Below are 6,000 nucleotides of genomic sequence, written 5' to 3'. Positions count from 1 at the left end.
GTAAATTATGAAGATTCTGGATTTTATTATTTTTCTCCAGCAAGTATTACTTTCTTCAAGCAATGTAATTTACAATATACATTATACATCCATGTATATACAATATACAAATTACAATGTAATTTACAATACATTACAAATGTAATTTACAATTTACAATAGATTTAGAAAGTGTGTTAGGCACTGTCCTGAACACCTAACGGAGATAAGACAGAGAAGTTCTTCAACCTCGTGGAAAGAAAACGGGGTGACTAACAATGAACAAGTACACAAATAGATAAAACATCACCAATGTGACCAGTGTGATGAAGAGAGTAAATATAATAGTCCACTAAACTAGGGATTGATAAACTTTTTATGTAAAGGGCCAGATAGTAACACATTTTAGACTTTGCCATCATAGCACCAAAGTAGCCATAGATGATACATAAATGAATGAGCATGGTTGTGTTCCAATAAAACTTTATTCCAAAAAAAAAAAAAAAAAAAGGATGGTGGGCTAGTTTGGCCCATTGTTCAAAATTTCCAGCCCCTGTGCTAGGGAATAAAGCATACTTTATTCTTGATACTTTAGACAGAATGGTCAGAGAAGACCTCTCTGAGGAGAAATATTTCAGCTGAGGCTTTAGGAAATGCTAGTGTGTGCTGGGAAAAGAAGTAGTAAGCATAAGAGTTCTAAGAGGTGGGAGACGTGTGGGCTGTTGCGGGAGCTGTCAGAAGGCTGGTTTGGCTAGAGTGTGGTCAGCAAGTGGCAAGTTAAGGTTGGGGAGTGGTCCAGAAAGATCATACAGGGTTCATAGGTCGGCATGAGGAATTTAGGTTTTCTTTCAAGTCCAAAGGAGAGTCACCACAGGGTTTTAAAATTAGAGTGACGTGACCCGACATGTAATTTAAAGGTCATACGATCTGTCACGTGGAGAACAGATTGGAAGATGACAAGAGGAGCAGTGAGGACCCCAGCCTGGAGACATCTGCAAGAATCCTGAGACACAGTTGAGTCTTTTACTTGGTGTCCATAACCTACTATTATTTGACTATGATAATTTGCCCTATAAGGTCTTATAATTCCCATGAAGTAGTTGATGGAGCTGGAATGCGGTAAACCCGGGAAGGCTAATTCTCAAGTCTGTGTTAGCCACTCTCCCAACGTCCTTTGACCTTATGTCACCCTTCCCACCATGCCTATGGCTATGTGGTCGGTTGGTTTTCAGAACCCTTTGGCTCAGTCCACTGTGGCTCAGCATTAAGCCATACATGTCTGGCTTTTGGCACTTATTTCAGCCAAAAACCTGTGTGCTCAATGCTGAAATGCAGGGGAGCCAGTGTCCTCCACAGGCAACCTTCTCCCCTGAGAGCCTGTGCCAGAGGGTGTTCAGCTGAAATCCGTCTGAGTGTATTTGAGAGCACGGTGAAGCATGAAGATAATGTCATTATTCAGAAGACATTGTATTGAATATATCAAAAAATAAGTAACAGTTTTCCTTTGTTCTAACAGCACCAGTTTGTCATAATCAGGACTTAGGGTTTTGTTTCTGTTTTTGTTTTTACCAAGCAGCAAGCATTTTTTTTTGAGATTATTACTATCTCACACTTTATTTGGTGAATTAGGTGAATAATGACTCTTCAGAGCTGGAAGGTATTTGCAAGATCACTGAGGCTGGTAGTATCCAGATTGTGCTCTGAGGAAGCTCAAGATTCAAGGAGAGAAAGTTCAGAGAGAAACATGGAAGCTCAAGAGGAAAGTCTCCTTCCACTCAAACACTTTCCTTATTTTATATATTGAACTTTTGGATAAGATTTTTTTTTCTTTTAAGATTCCACTGGTAAAAATATTTGAACTTAATTACCTAATCCAATGCCTTCATTTTTACAGAAAAATAAATTAAGGCCCAGAGAAATTAAATAACTTGCTTAAGAACCCACTGAGGCAGCGATGAGACAAGGACTAGAACTTTTTGCTGTTGTTGTTAAGTAAGCTCTCTACCCAACGTGGGGCTTGAACTCACTGTGGGGAAATCAAGAGTCCCGTGCTCTGTGACTGAGCCAGCCAGGAGCCCCAAGGGCTAGAACTCTTTAACCCTGGATTTGTGACCCTGACACTCAGTGTGGCGAACTGTTGGAGAAAATGTTGGGTCAACCGACGTGTATCTAATTATCACTGGTTGTGGGTCTAGACAAATCATTTTCTCATTCTTAAGTCTCCTTATAAACAAGAGGATTTTAGTTGTCTTTATTTTCCTTCTTTTCACTATAACATTTTGTCTGGGAAATGAAGTCTTTCAGCAAAGTGAGGAAGGACGAGAGAGAAAATTTAAAGAGAAGCTCGGGACAGTTCTCTTGCTTACACATGTTACTTCACTAGGACTACTCCCCATCACAGCAGTTTTTAAGCCAGATTCTGAATAAGAACATAGCACACAGTTGGAGATCCATAAACATTTAACTATGTAGATCAGCCAATCCCCAAAGATTGAACCCACCTTGCTCTAATTGTATGCTCAGCTATTATTAGTGGTACGATGCCATCTGCTGGCAGAATGAATAATTACAGTTGCATCCCTGAAAATGAAATCTTGAGGGACTTTTTTTCCTTTCTTGCTTTTTATTGCTTTACAGAGAAAATAATGTAGGAACATTTTATGTCTTTTATAACAAAACAAAAAATATGATCTCTGTAGGCCATAAAATCTCTTCGTTTTCCCTGCAAAATGACAAAACATGAATCTTCACCTATAGTGAGAATTTTAAGCAAGCCTAGGAAAGGCTGGAAGTGAATACACCTGAATCCTGAAGAAGAAACTGAACAATGGTGAGGGGCGCCCCCCTGTGGACATTCTGAGCCTCATCTAGAATGAAAGGATGAAGGCTCCATTGGTGAGGTTAGACCCTTTTTTTAGAGAATTTTAAATTAACAATACGATTTCTGATTCCCTAGAAAATCCTCAAGTCTCACTTGCTATGGGGCTTGGTCCTTTAGAAGCAAAATCTTCCTTGGCATGTCTCAATTCTTGCCACCACGTTTTAACATGAGCCCTTGTGAGAAACATTTGTTTTTTTAGAAGCCAGTGTAGGTTATTGCAATGTGGGATTTCTCTGGGCCTGGAGTTTGTCCTATAAAATACGGATTGTTCTAGAGAAACTCTAAGGTAATTATAGCCCTAAAAATCATTAGATCTGCTAAGAATTTCAGCTTTTCTGTTCAAAAAACATCCTCACCATCGCTCCTCTCTCTAGGATACAGTGTCTGTGAATATGAGAATTTACATGGCAAATGGGACTTCGCAGTAGTAATTAAATTAAGGATCTTCAGATGGGGGGATGATTCTGCATTATCCGGGTCAACCCAGTGTAATCACAAGGAGCCTCAAAGAGGCGGGAGGAGGACCAAAATCAGAAAAGGCAATATGACAGCAGAAATAGATTGAAGTGATAAGGCCAGGTGTGTCCACGGCCTCTAGAAGCTGGAGCCTCCAGAAGGAATCAGCCATGTCAACCCCTTGCTCCAGAAGACTCATTTCAGACTTCTGATCTCTAGAACTTTGAAAGAATAAATTCGTGTTGTGTCAAGTCACTAAATTTGTGGTAATTTGTTACAATAACAATAGGAACTACTAGCAGATGTATTTTTAATAAATAATGATTTAAATATAATCATTGCGATATTATCAGACTCCACAAAGTTAACCATTCCTTAATACCGAATACCATATTCAAAATTCCTTAATTTTATGGCTCCAATCACTGTGTATTACTATGACCTGTTTTTTGGTGTGTGTGTGTGTGTGTGTGTGTTTTAAGATTTTATTTATTTATTTGACAGAGAGACAGACAACCAGCGAGAGAGGGAACACAAGCAGGGGGAGTGGGAGAGGAAGAAGCAGGCTGCCTCTCCCCACCAGACCATGAGCTTATTAAGGAGGGTCGATTCTGTTCAGCAATGTATCCCCTACAGTGCTGAGGTTGTAGCGTATAGTAGGTACCTAATAAAAATGGGTTAAATTGAAATTAATCACATCCACAAATAGCCTTGATGTGAAATTTCTGAAAATGCAACTCCCCTTCATGACTATACTGTGTACGCCGAATCAGAAAGACATCTCACTCCAATGGCAAAGTTACTATTTATTGACTGGCCAATCTGGCAGCTCCTTTTATGTGTAGTTTTAAATTTAATTGTTCTAACAGCTCTGTGAAATAGGTAGTATTATCATACACAGCCATTCCTCCTTTTGTTGTGCTTCACTCTATCATGCTTTGCAGATTCTGCATTGTTTTGCAAATGGAAGGTTTGTGGCAGCTCCCCACCAAGCAGGTCTACAGGCGCCATTTTTCCAACAGCACTTGCTCAATTTGTGTCTCTGTGTCACATTTTGGCAATTCTTGAAATATCTCATACCTTTTCATAATTATTATATTTGTTGTGGTGATCAGTGATCCTTTGTGTTACCACTGTAGTCGTTTGGGCGCACCATGAAGCACACCTGCATGAGATGGCAAGTACCACCCCAATCAGTCAGCAGCCATTAATATCAAGGCAAGACCCTCCACCAGCAAAAAGGTGATGACTTCCTGGAAGCTCAGATGATGGTTAGCATTGCTTCGCAATAAAGTATTTTTTAATGAAGGTATGCACGTAGTTTTTTAAGACAACGCTATTGCACACTTAATAGATCACAGTATAGTGTAAACATAACTTTCATATGCACTAGAAAACCAAAAAATTCACTTGATTTGCTTTATTGAGATGGTCTAGAACCAAATCTGCAGTATCTCTGAGGTATGCCTGTGGTTGGTCAAACTGAAATTTAAGAGGTCAGTAACTGGATAAACATCATTCAACAGATGATTAGCACAGACAAGATTCAAATCTTGGAAACATCTACTGCGAGCCACCCTGATTCTTCATGAACGGCTGCTGCTTGGGGAGTTGAAGCGTGCAACAGCAAACAGGACTGGGAGCAAAAACCATGAAGACCACAGTAGCACTTGTTTGCTGTAATTCACCTGGCAGAACTCTAGGTGGAGACAGACTGGCAGAGAGAATTTTCCTGAAGCAGGGCAAATTGGAATGTGATGATTCATACTTAATGTAAAATGCCATTTAGTTCCACAGTTACGATTAAGAATGAAAGTCATCCCCCCCCACCCCAAACACACACAAAAGTATCAGCTACAGTAAAAACAAAATAAAACCCTTAAACGATAAGATGATATGATGGTATGATAAGATTCTTGGGTATCAATTAGGTTTTACACTCTTCCATGTGCTCATGGTGGTAGGCTAACTTATGCCTCCTGAAGCGATCCGGGTCCTAATCCCTGGAACCTGTGGATGGTAGCTTGTATGGCAAGAGAGACTTGCAGATTTAATTCAGTTAAGGATCTTGAGGTGGCGAGATTCTCCTGGGTTAATTTTGTGGGCCCTAAATATTATCACAAATGTCCTTATAAGACAGAGGGGGGAATGACGCACACAGAGAAGAAGGCAATGTGACTGAAGCAGAGAAAGATTTGTCTCTAGAAATGAAGGAGGGGCTCATGAGGCGAGAACAGAAGGATCTGGGAAAGACAAAGATATGGATTCTCCCCTAGCGCCTCTGAAGGAGCGTAACCGGCTGACATCTTGACTTTAAGCCACTGAATCTGACTTGGGATTTCTGGCCTCCAGAATCATTAAGAGAATAAATTTGTATCATTTAAGGCTCCAAGATTGTGGGCAATATGTTAGAGCAACTCTAGGAAACTAGTACACTCACGTAAGAAGATTATCTCTAATTGTGGGTTTATTTTAGTTTCTAGAAAAGGCATGCTTCAGAAAATAATCCTAGAAAGTATATAGCCATCTCAAATTAATTTTTCCGTTGTCTTTTATTATGAAATAGCAGAAGTTATAGAACTTCAAGGAAACTCCATATTGCAGGAACAATGAGAACTGGCTCTCAAGCGACTACCACATTGTTTCATTTTTAAAAGCACGTGCACAGAAGCAGCTCACAAATC

The sequence above is a fragment of the Ursus americanus genome, chromosome 11, assembly GCF_024610735.1.
Source record: "Ursus americanus isolate L20-20 chromosome 11, mUrsAme1.1.p, whole genome shotgun sequence".
NCBI classification, from domain to species: domain Eukaryota; kingdom Metazoa; phylum Chordata; class Mammalia; order Carnivora; family Ursidae; genus Ursus; species Ursus americanus.
The sequence above is the reverse complement of the archived record's forward strand: the minus strand, read 5'-3'. Positions refer to the sequence as shown.